This window comes from Chiroxiphia lanceolata, chromosome 3 (assembly GCF_009829145.1).
Source record: "Chiroxiphia lanceolata isolate bChiLan1 chromosome 3, bChiLan1.pri, whole genome shotgun sequence".
Taxonomy (NCBI): domain Eukaryota; kingdom Metazoa; phylum Chordata; class Aves; order Passeriformes; family Pipridae; genus Chiroxiphia; species Chiroxiphia lanceolata.
The window spans coordinates 56,692,024-56,704,591 of record NC_045639.1 but is presented as its reverse complement, the minus strand read 5'-3'; positions in this window follow the sequence as shown (position 1 = coordinate 56,704,591).

The window sequence follows — 12,568 nt, the reverse complement described above, 5'->3', positions numbered from 1 at the left end:
TGAGGTGCCTACCTCCCCGGTTCAGTTTTTTGTTTGTTGTTCTAGGAGGAGTGCAAGAGAGTCACTTATTTTATGTCTTTGCACATTTAGGCTGTGATAGCTGGAGGAAAAAAGTTTTCAGATTAAAAGTCAGGATAGTGAGCCAGAAAACTCTCATTCACTTAAAGGGAAACCAATTGTCTTTATTTTCAAAAATGAGGGGGGTTTGGAGGTTCGCAAACTGTTACTCTATAAATACCAGTGAGAAAACAATTTGTACCAATACTATGCCTTGGTTTTCACTAACAGAATATCTGATAGCAAAATTTCCCATCATTCTGGCTATCGCTTTTGTTTGTATTTCGCAGATGGTGAGAGGATCTTCAGATCTAACTAACATTATTGTCCTGCTGGGCTAAGTACTTTTTGGGCATGTAATTCATGGGTCTGCTGGTCTGACAACTCTAACTAATTATATTTTAAGGTCTGTGAATTGTATTGTGTTCTACTTGGGTCTGTCAATTGTAATTCTTCACATATATAGTATTGTTTCTGTTTTCTAGGTTGGATGGAGATAACTCACAACAATTTCTGTTATTCCCGTAACTGCAGCAGGCAGCAAAATTAAGATCTGAGGGAATTTCAATGTATAATCCCAAATTCTGCTTCATGTGAGTATTTCATGGAGGTTGCATTGAAAGTGAAGAAGGAAAGACAGGGTGAATGTGACTTTATGCAAATCTGTTGAGAATGTGGCTGGAGTATTCATAAAAAGTCTTTTTATGCCTTATTTATTCCTCCATAGTTAAATATATGATGCTCATGAACTATGGCAGGTAAGTGTGCACCTGCAGAAAGGAATCTGGTGACAATATGATAAAGATCCTGTTTGGCTGAAGCACAAGTCACCACTAGAGTTGGGCGCAATAGTTAATCTTGTGATGATGATGGTTTGCCTGGGGGAACTGTGGTGGGTTTGTAACATGAGTTATAGAAATTTGTAGTTATTGCATGAATGCAAATATTTAGATGGAGTGTTCACAATAGTTTGCCACAGTAGGAAAAAGCAATCGCAGAGGAAGGACTTTTTTCTTCTGACTTATGTGTGTGACCATTGTCCAAGACACTTTGTAAACTCCATGGAGAGATACAGACACTTTAAGGAAGTGATTCATCTTAGTTTTAGATGTCTAAAATGAGGCAGATGGAAGAGTCTATCTCTTTCCATAGAAGAACGTGTAGTCTGAAGCACATTCTAACAAGCAGGCTCACTAGTTAAAGCAGTATCCTGACCACTTGCAGGCAAATACAGTTCATGTCTTAGCACTCTGTCATCAGTACAGACAAGTAACACAAAGTGATAGTACCTGTCTGTATAACAAATTCTTTTTCAGCTGCAGCAGATGTAGCTCATCTGATGAGTAAATAATAATAGTGCTCAAACATGTAGTCAAATTTACACAACACAGAACACAGTATTCCAGTCTGTGAGAAATTAACCCCCATCATGCAGAAAACTTTCAGTTTGCATTTGTGAACTTTGCATTACGTTAAGAACAATTCTGGCATGGTTGTCAATTCAATTTTTTTTTCCAAAAAATTAAGCTGAGATTTAGGATTTGATTTTGCAAAGATGCAGAGTGTTTTCTGGACGCTCAGTTCCCTGACTGAAGAGAAGGGCATGGTACCTTATGAGATCAAGGCCTTGTACCATGTAGAATGTATGTGAACTGCTGTGTTCCTTAGATGTGTAACATTTTGAAACGCCCCCTAAAACTTTCACTTACCTTCCACTACTGCTTCCAGATGCCAAACAGCAACAAGTCTGGTGTCTAAGTTTGATTATTGGCAAAGCTCTGTCTGTAAGTAATGGAGACAAGCACTTCTGAGGGGAGATTCATCTGGTCTGTGGAGACTGTGAATCACATTTCCTATCTCTTGACCCCTGTTATTTGTTGGCACCCCTGACGCACTTTGTGGCACCTTTTGGTTGCACTGATACTGCTGTTTATGGCTGTGGCATTCCTCGAGTAGCTTAAATTGTTTATTTTATTAAAAAAAAAAAAGCTAAAAAACAAGCACTCCTCCCCGTATCACCTGTTAAAAGAAGATCTATCCTCTGTCTCTAGTTTTTTTGGGAGTGGGTGTAGAATTTTATTGAAATCAAGTATTTTTAAAACAGCAACAGCAACTTATCCAGGGAAATAATTTAAATAAAAAAATGTGCTTTTATTGTGTCTCGTGTGCTTTTGTCCAGGCATTAAAGAATAAAATAAAAGTATGTGTGTCAAACAAATTTGCCTGTTTTGTAGTTCTTTTTCTTAACTCTCCAGTTCTTTCCCTGCCTAGTTCAACCCTTCTCAAGCCCAGAAATGCTGGGGCAGGGAGTATGCACTAAATTCCTTTCAGCCTTGGTAAACATACTTTGCACAATCTAAACCATAGTGTTACACTGCTTTGCCAACTCTTTGAGAGTCCTGAAAGTGGGGGGGGAAATAATAAAGAGAATATTTGACATCTGTATTTTACTAGAGTAGCTACAAGCACTGTCTTTTATGGAAGAGAGGGACAGTGCTCTGGATTTTGTACTGAAAAAAGCTGGTCTGAGTTTCTGAGCCTCCTGTCTCCCTTCCTTGCCTAAAGGGCACTAAGCCTGCTCTCCTTCCCACTAGAGCGGGTGCTCCATGGGAGGCAGGCTACACGAGGGATATTTTAGTGTCCATGAGGGACAACCTTTATTTCACATTCTAAATGCAATTCTCTTGCAAAAGGATTCAGTCTTTGAATTTTAATAATGTGTAGGACTTTTTCTTACTGGTTTTAATTTCACAGCCTCTCCTTTCTCTGTAAAGTCAATGCTGTTCCACACATTTGCTCAGGATCTGCAATAGCAATAGCAATTATAATGAAAAACATCATGTTTCAATAAATAAATAAATAAATAAACAAACAAATAAATAAATTAACCTAGATTTACAGTGAGGATCATGGATGGTGCTTGTGGACATCTGAGTCCCTGTAATTGTAATTTGTCTTTGTGTTACATCTGCCTTAGAGGGAATGAGATCTCCCCAGTTAATGTTAAATTGTTTTTTATATGGTCTTTGGCCACTGACACAGGGAACTTAGTTATTTCCTTTGTGCCCAGGATGTGCGAGAGCAGACCATCTTATTTAGGATTTTTTTTTGTCCTGAAAATGTGTTCATTATTAAAATCACCTACCACAACCTCTTCTCATACTCTTTGCAAGCAACTTGCTGTATGGGCTTGATATTTGGAGCTCAAGCTGTTGGTAACCAGCTGCAGAAGTGACTCTCTGTTCTTTCACTGGCCAAACATAAGTAATGTACAGGAGAGAAGCTTTGAGAATCCACTGAGGATTTGCTTTTCCCTGAGAGAGGTAGCAGATAAACAGGATTAGAGTATTTTTACAGTCTTGAAATCTGGGTCGATTAGGTCTTGCCCAAGGCATCCTTCTTATTTAGGAGCAAGATTTGATTGACTGAGTGCAGTGTCAACATTTAGCTTTCTATTCTCACCTCACATAAGCTAATCATCTGAATGCAGCCAGCTCCAAATGCAAAAGGTGTGGTCAGGTTTTTCACCTGGTTTATGAATTGCCTCAGCCCAAGCTGTGGTGAATATTCACAGAATATTCTGAGTTGGAAGGGACCCACAAAGATCATTGGGTCAACTCCTAAGCAAATGGCCTGTATGGAGATTGAAACCGCAACCTTGGTACAATTAACACCATGCTCTAACCGAGCCAACCCATTCCCACAGTTAAGTGCCATCCTGCGGTATCAAGCAGTGTCGCAGTTTTCCTGAAGTTCAAGCCTTAGTTTTCCTATTGATCTTAATATAGATGGGAATCGAATTCAGCAGTAGATTTGCCTGTGTAAAGGGTCTTGTTAGGGCTTGGCTTGCCTGAGAGTGCAGTGGTTGTGTTGAACTTCAGGGTGAGCGCAGTGCCTATAGCTGAATTTGTGTGTGCAAAACCACATGTTGGGCCTAAAGCTACTCATGAAGCTTTCACCTATCAGTTCTGCCTCCTACCCAGTCCTCAGCATCCTGCTTGCTTTCCTTCCTTGCCGTTAGCAGATACCCTTTGCACTGGTGCAGCTGCATTCAACTAGATCTCCCAAATAATCTGTTCAAAAAAACCCTCCTTATCTTCTTTCCAGGAAAAGAAACCAAACCAAACCAAACTAACCTTTGAAGAAAGATCCTTTCGTGGATGCAGCTTATGGTACAAATAAGGTGGCATAAATGGAAGGGTTGTAGATGTTTGTGTAATGAAGCACATAGTGTAGCCTGACAGCATCTTACACAGCACCAAAAACCTGAAAATGTAGCCTAAGACAGTGATTTGATGATAAAAAATAACTAGTGACATTTCTGACTTCAGCAGTTGATTTTGTCTCTCTCCTTTCTATTGGTTTATTGTTTGATTTCTAGTTTGGGTGTTTTGGTGCCTTTTTTTTTTGTCTTTTTTGGTTTGTTCTCAAATCTTCATTTGTGAAGCCTAGCCATGATGACGATTTTTGGTTTGTTTGTTTGTTTCAGTTTGTTTTTGTTGTTGTTGTTGTTTTTAAGTAGATCAGTTTCCTGATTTGATGCAACCCTGCAAATGGTTGTGGTGATGGAAACAGGAACAAGCAGCTGGGAGCAGGGAGGAGGGACAGTTTAAGCCCCTGCTGCTTTTGAACATTTGGTGTCATTGACCACAGCCTCAAGGTTTCCCTTGATAAACAGTATCACAGTATCTTCTCATCTCGTGTCATTTCACAGGTTATCTTAATTTTAGTTAGATACACTTGTCTCTATATTTATTTTCTTCTCTATTGAAACTGTGCTATGAGCAAGTTTAAATAAAGATATCAGACTCAATTATGCTATTAGCATCAGCAAAGGAGAAGTCTTGGGTTTTTTAGCTTTTCTGGGCAATTTCTTTGAGCTAATACCCAGAAAACTAGAACTGGGCTGCAAGGAAGCAAACAAGGCACTTAGCTTTGAATGACCTAGGTGGACTGCTGACTTGGGAACAAGAATGAAAAAAATAAGCTAGAATTTATCACAAAAGATCTTTGCCTTACTGCAGCAGTAAAAGTGATACAGAAAAACCATATTGATTCTCAGGATGACTGATAAAGCCATAGCACTGAAAGGATTCTTCACAGTAAATCCGAGTTTAATTTTTCTATCCAAATGCCTTGAATAATGCAGCCTTCTTCTTCTGGTCACCCGTCTGCAGAGTTGTTTAAGGTGATGATAGCACTCCAGTTTATCCGGGATAGGGTCCTGAATTGTCCTGCACCATCTCAATTCCCAGTAGCTTCCTTGTGTTAAGGATGTTGTATCACACTATCTGACAACTTGCCCGTTGCACAACAATAGAAAAGCTCTTTATTTTTTCTTTCTTTTTTGGCTCTTAGCCTGGTGGAACTACTGCTGAATTTTCATTATACGAGCACACTTGCATGTGCACATGACATATACACATACACTTCAGGCTGCCTGGTAATCTGAATTCATTGTATATTCATCATGTTTTCCTTGTGGCAGAGTTCTCTTAACCAAGACAACTATGAATTATAATACACAAAAAGATTTCTCTCGTGTGCGTATGTGTAAGGATACATGCATACACATAGAATCAAAAACATTTGGTACTCTAAAGAGCTATCTCCGTGTGTCTTTGCCTGAATGGTATCATATCCCACAGCCGTGCCTCCCCCTCTCTGCTGTACAGGATAATAATGTGGTGGAAACCTTGTGTCTGTGGGGGGAAGGGTTTAAAAGCATCATACTGAGGCTGGGCATTCTGCCAGGGGGAAGGGACAGAAGTGAAGTGTGCCTGGAGGTTTTCTTTTTTTAGACAGTGATTACTGAAGGGGAAAGAAGGCCACTCATCACAGGAGTACAAAAAGACAAAAAAAGTATTTACTGTGGTTTATTGGCAAATACTTAAGTCTCACTTTAAGCAAGAATTCCTCACCGGTGATAAAAAAAGGCACAAAATGACTGTGCTTAGAGACTCCAGGCTCACCAGATGTTTCAAAATTAGTGGTTAAAATGAATGATATCTCTATGATTTCCCTTTTTCTCTCCCAAACATGCATAGATGTATTCATACTCATAAAATGTGTGTCCTTAAGGTCCTAGGGACTTGAAGAAAAGGGAGGTGCAGAGGGGATGTCTTTGAAAGTAAGTGACTTATTTTTACTTGAAAACTGAAAATTCAGTGTATGCAAGTCCCTTTTAAGAGATAAAATAACAGAGTTATAGAAATAGCAGGTCAGTAACTCTCATTTGCCCTGAGCGCTCTACAGAGCCATTTAGATTCTTGTTGCAGAGAAATGCGGAATATTTATACAACTTAGAACCTCTGGCATCAGCAAAAAAAGCCTCATGTCTTGTTGGCAAGGCAGGATTGAGACAAAACCCCCTTATATCTGGTGTTTTGTTTTCTTTCCGGGGCAGGGAGGGGGATAAAGTCCCCACCAGCCATGTGAACCCTGTCATTGTATTAGCACTTCTGAACAAGAATATCTAGAAGATGGCACTGTCTTTTCTGCACCTAAAGAAAAGAATAATTATAAGCTTTGAATTCGCATTCCTTGTTAGATGACAGCATGTTTAGGAAGCTTATGCCCCTGTTAAGCTTCTGACTTTTGAAATTAAATTAGACATGGCAAAGGGAGGGCTTGGGGGATGAGGGAATATTTTTTTGGCAAGTGAATGCAAAACTGAAAAGCCAGATTTACCAAGCATTTTTCCAGGGATATGTGCATGATTTGCATGTCCCCACTCAGTCTCATAACACATCCTCAGTGTGAAACTGACGGGAAGTGGTAGGGAAACAGCAGTGGTGGATGAGAAATTAACAGCAACATGAAAAATATGTGATTTTCTTGATGCAAACTAATGGATGCTGGTTTGTTCCCTCCCCCCAAGGAGAGTATTCTGCCCTCTTCTTTTTCTTTTTTAGTGAACGATTACAAACGAAACTGTGATCATTGCATTAGCACCGATTGGTGAACCTCAGAAGGAGGTATCAAAATTTTTTGAAGCTAATCCAAAAACGCAACAAAGCATTTTCATTTAAAAATCAGGGTAAAAATCTTTCAAGATCAAATTCCCTTGTGAGATTTCCACTTTTGCTTGTGCAGAAAGTATCATGAGACTGTTCTTGCATATCACATCATTGCAGTAATTCTCACTGCGGGAATTACAGTTAAGTGAGAATATTAAAGTAAATAAATAGCCAAGCTAAAAAGTTTTGAGTTCATTTCAGGTTATAGGCAATGACTCTCTATTGCTCATGCACTTTCTGAACTGTTTCCTTTGTCCTTAGGCTTTAGCAAAACAATTTAAAGCATACTCGAATGTAAACATCTGGATTTTGCCATCAAAGTCACTACTCTATTCGCATATTTAAAGCCAAGCAGGTGTTAGAGAATTATTTCTAGGTAGATGATGCGGAGAAAGATTTTCAAAAAAGTTTTCAGAGCTGTCTACAGAGGAAGCAGGAGACTATGCCCCAGCCTCCCTCCATTTACTGAAAATTAGAAAGTCCTACTACTGCTCTGCCCAAAAATTCAGTGTGCTCAGTGAGAAATTGCTCAGTTTCTAACATGACTGCGATGATTTTGTGAATTAATTAGCAGGTTCTCCTTATATGAAAGCCACCTGCAGGATGGCTGGTGGTATCAGGACAACAGATATCAAATCCAACACTTGGAAAACAAGTCAATGTCATTGGTGAAGCTCAAATGTCTCATAAATTATTAGATTGCACTGAAATATTTTTATACTTTTAAAACTTGAAGTAGTTGAAATTTTGACTTTTGGAGGAGAAGTGGACCTTGTCATAGCCCCCTGTTGAAAAGCAGTGTTTTTTGGTAGCGTTGAGCTTTATTCAGAGACCCCATAAAACTTTTGGCATAGATAAGGGCATACATAGAATCATGGATTGTTTTCTGGAAACCTCATAATGTCAGTGAAAATGCAGATAAATCAAAAAAGGAACATCATGAAGAGACAAGAAGAATTAGTTTATGACAAAAGATTAAAAGAATCAAATTTATCTAGCTTGTCCAACTTCAACTAAATCTCAAATGTTGAGTAAACACTTTAAGACTGTGAACAGCAAGGACAGACACATTATTTAGGGGTTTTTAGAGAATTATCACTGGAAATATCAGGATGAAAGTAAGCAGTAGAAGATACTGACTGGTTATAAGCAGACATGCTCTATAATGATATGGAGGAACAGATTCACAAAAGAAAAAACAGGTAAAGAATTAAAAGTTTATTGGATGAAACACTGGAAAACTATCAAATCTCTATTTTGACACCTCATTCATCACTATGATTATATTCCTCTTGGAAAAGAAAACTTAACTTACACAGGAATGTGATAGTGGTCCATCTTTTTCTTATTTCACTAACTCTAAATTCTGTTTTCTTTTCTGACTCTATTGTCCACTTTTTTCTGAGAAATATGTATTAGTTTGATGCCTAAGATTAAGTTCATAATCAGTGATGTCTCAGTTGTTACCTTTTTCTCCCTTCTCACAGAGATTCCTGAGGGCCCTATGGTACAAGATTTTTGTCAGTATTATTCTGCTTCATCCTATCTGATCTACCTACTAGGAATTCTCAGGACTGATGATGAGGCAGTGCCATCAGTTAATAACATTATAAGATGTTCATAAAGTCATAGATGTTGGCAACCAAAGAAGTCAGTTTAATCACCTGTTCTGGCTGCTGCATTGATTCGTCTCATTGATTGTTTCAGGTTCTTATTCAGAAGGTTTAAGTACTTTTATCTAGTGTTTATGAGATTAGTCTGTAATTTAAAAATGTTTCATTGACAGTCATGCTATTTCTTTCCACTGGTTTTCTGTTTATCTTCTCTGCTTTCCATTGTACCCTGTATCTCAAAATTAAAGAAACCTCAATTTTTGCTGTTCCAATATTCCTTCCTCACTCCTCTGTTAACCATCGTACATACTCTCCGTCTTACAGTATTTTCTCTAGCAGAGTCAAAAGTGTCTCTCGAAAACTCCATCCTGTCTTGGACTCCTCCAATATATCAGCATCATATTCGTAGTAGTGTCATATAGATCTTCTTGATAAATTGTATATAGATCTGAATACAGTGACCTGGCCCGGGGTCCAAAAATACATGCTTTTAAACAGGTGAGGAGTTGTCATATTAAACTGAAGCATTAAGGCTCATAATAGAAACTGCACTTTCCCTCCTCATTGTTGGGGATATCCTTAGGAAAAGGCACAACTGAAAGACTGCAGAGTATGTGGAAAGAAAATCTGCGTAGAAGGTTAATTCCAGAAGTTATTTTCACTAGTTATACCAAGCATTTATAAATGGGTGTCTACTGCCTTTAGCATCTCTTGATTTGCAGTTGCTGAGGTGCTATGGAGATGGGGCAGTCTCTCAGGTGAGGGGAGGCAAGCTCCATGCGCCCAGTTCAGCTCCCATCCAAAGCTGCTCTCTGGTTAGCCCTGGTGTCAGCAACTCAGTTACTCCTAACATCTTAGAGGCTTGGGTATTACTACTGAGGTGTCAATAAACTTTTCATCCTTCTTCTACTGCATAGGAAATCTGAACCTGTTCCAGTTCAAACACATTACAACATCTCCATCTTTCTACTATGGTTTTGCTGTTTGGGTTTTTTTTTTACGAATTTTGCAATTCTGTCCATGCCCAGTTGTTGAAAACCTCTTTTCAGGACACAAAATGCTCCATTACTTAGTGGTCATGGTTCCACTGTCATTTTGGTGTGTAAGAATGTCTTTCATCTTTCTAGGAAAGGATATCTGGTCAGACTCCTTCTCCTTAGCCCTGGAACTGGGGCTGTACTGCTTTTCCCTAGTCTCACAAGACTTCTCCAGCACCCATCTTTTACAGTTAAGCAGTCCAAGAAGTTGATTTTGCTGTTCTGATCACTGCTGAAAAAAAAGCAGACTTTCTTACTGAGTTGGTTATAAAAATGCCCAATCTGAGATCATAGTAGAAGCAGAGAGTTTAATTTTCCTGCTCTGACACATTCTCCTCTTGTTGAACTAGATCCTCCATTATGCTTCCCAGTTTCTTAATTTTATTACTTTCTTTTTAGTTTTAACCTTGTGATTTCTTTTTTTTTTTTTCTCGAAGAAGAAATTTCACTATGAAATGCAAAATAATTGCATTTTACCTTTATCCCAATTTCAGTGTGCTCTCACAGGTACCTATTTACTAGTGCAGCACTTCTGTTTCATTAGATAAAAGGACCTTGCAGAAGCATCTGTTCCCTTGCCCCAACTGTCTTAAATAATACAGTGGAGGCGTCCAAAGCAGCAGGACTTCAGGGAGGGCAGCCAAACTTCAGTGATGATCCTGGCAGCCACAGGTGAATACTGAATTGACTTTGTGTGTATGAGAAAGGGTTGAACGTGCTGGCTAGACACATTAGCTGTGTGCATGCTTGTGTTTGTGTATGCAGAAGAATTGCCGAAAGAAAATAAATGGCTGTCCTTGTGACTGGCAAGGGTAAGTGGGACTACTGTTGGAAGATCACTTGTGGCTCTTCTTGCAAGTGTGGCAATGTGACTTCTACAACATGCCTGTGGTTGGTTTGTAGCACATGGACATGGTGTACAAGCTTGACTGAAGTACCATTGTTTTCCTCTAGGCTCCTTAAACTTAATAGAATCAAGCAATTTGGTGTTCTTAGCACATTTGGCACATGCAAGCCTCTTCCCAGTCCTCAAGTTGCATCAAATCCTCGTGTCTTCTTTCCCTATCCTTTCTTAAGAGGCATGTTTGGCAGATCCTGTGGTCAAACTGAGCTGCATTGAGCCCTGCAGGACATAGCTGGACAGAAAAATCTCATGGCACTGAGCTTGCTGCCAAATCATGGATTTTTACAGGACTCATATCCAAATAAGAATAATAAAACAAGCTTCACAATAATTCCCATGGTACTCTCAACATGAATCTGTGCCTTATATCACCGCTTACATCTGTGAAAAAGGAAAAGGCTTGAACATCTGACATGTTAGCTGGTACCTGCTATAAGCAACTGGTGCAAATTCAGTAAGAACAGGGTGCGAGGCAAACTCTTAAACAAAGATGTGAAGAATGTCCTGGCCACTGTTAACACAAAAGTAAAACTTCTTCCTCCTCTATTTCTATAGTCTCTTAAGAATGAGGATTAGTTTATTACTGAGACAACTCTTTTTCTGGAAAATAATGAATGTTACAGACAAAACCCAAGTCTGCCTTTGTTATTCTAGGAAAATACCTTTACTGTTTTCTTAGTACATGTGGCAAGCAAATTTATACAGCTATTTTTTCTGGTAACTGAAATTTGGAAGTCACAGTCTTTATGGAGGAAAGGTTTTTTTCATTACCTGGTTTATGACTGGCCAGTAACTATCTGCAGCTCATTGTACTTATCCTAAAGCCAGCAACAGTTCTTTTATATGGAAAGGTTGTTGCTGGTTTAGTTATTGATTGTAGCACATTTGAAACAAATGGTTTAACTATAATTTATCCAAGTCTATAATTATTCAAACTGCTCAAGGGTCTCTGCAGGTTCAATCCCAGCTGGAATTCTTATTTTTCTTTATTTTTCTTTTTTCTTTCCTTTTTTTTTAATATAAGTAAAAAATAACATAGGATGTGTTAAACACATACACGTTGTTTTTAATTTCAGAACAGTCTCATGCACTGGTTCAGCTGCTAGTCTTTTCATCACACATTACTGCAGCAGCCCCTGCTAGCGTTTGTTTTCTTATGTTCCCCCCCCCGCTCTTTCCTTTGTCTCTTTTCTCCCCTCCCTCCCCAATTTTTTTTTCCCTCTTCCCTTTCCACCCACCCGTCCAACAACTGACCTATAGGAACTCACTCAAAGCTGAAGACTAAGAAAATTCTGTGAATTTGGAGAGTTGACTGCATTTCTGTAAGCGCTAAGGGTTAACTATTTATATTTTTTCTGAGATTTTGTCTTGGCATTTGGAAAAGAAATAAACAGCTAGTTGTAAAATAAAAGTAACTAAAACCTCCAAGATCCTTTGGATGTCTTGTAATAACGTATTTTTCTACCCTTCTTAATCAGAGTGTGATTGATTCTTTAGGTGCAGAGTAAAAAAATGTGGCATGCAATAATGGACAGCTGTTAAGTAGCTCCAAAGCAAACACTGACTAGTTCACAATTTGTGGCAGATGAAAAGTATCCTAGTCTCCTTGCTGCGGGGATTGCATTTCTGACTTGTGTATTTGAGTAGTGACCATTTATATTACGATATCTTGTAAATTCCCTGAAACAAAACCTAGATCCATAATTCATGGGAAAGCCTAGGGAATTACTTAGTAGCGTATGGCATTACTTGGCCCACTATCTTCAGTGTTTAATCAGGTATCTAATCTGGAATGATACCATCACAGTTATCATTTTACCATTTGCATTCACATCCGCTTGTTCTAGTCTCTTTCAATCATGCTGTGAAGTGGGAGATAAGAGGGCTAGAATCAGGCTTACACAGTACTAGATTTTAAGCTTGTTGTTTTGGAAGTCA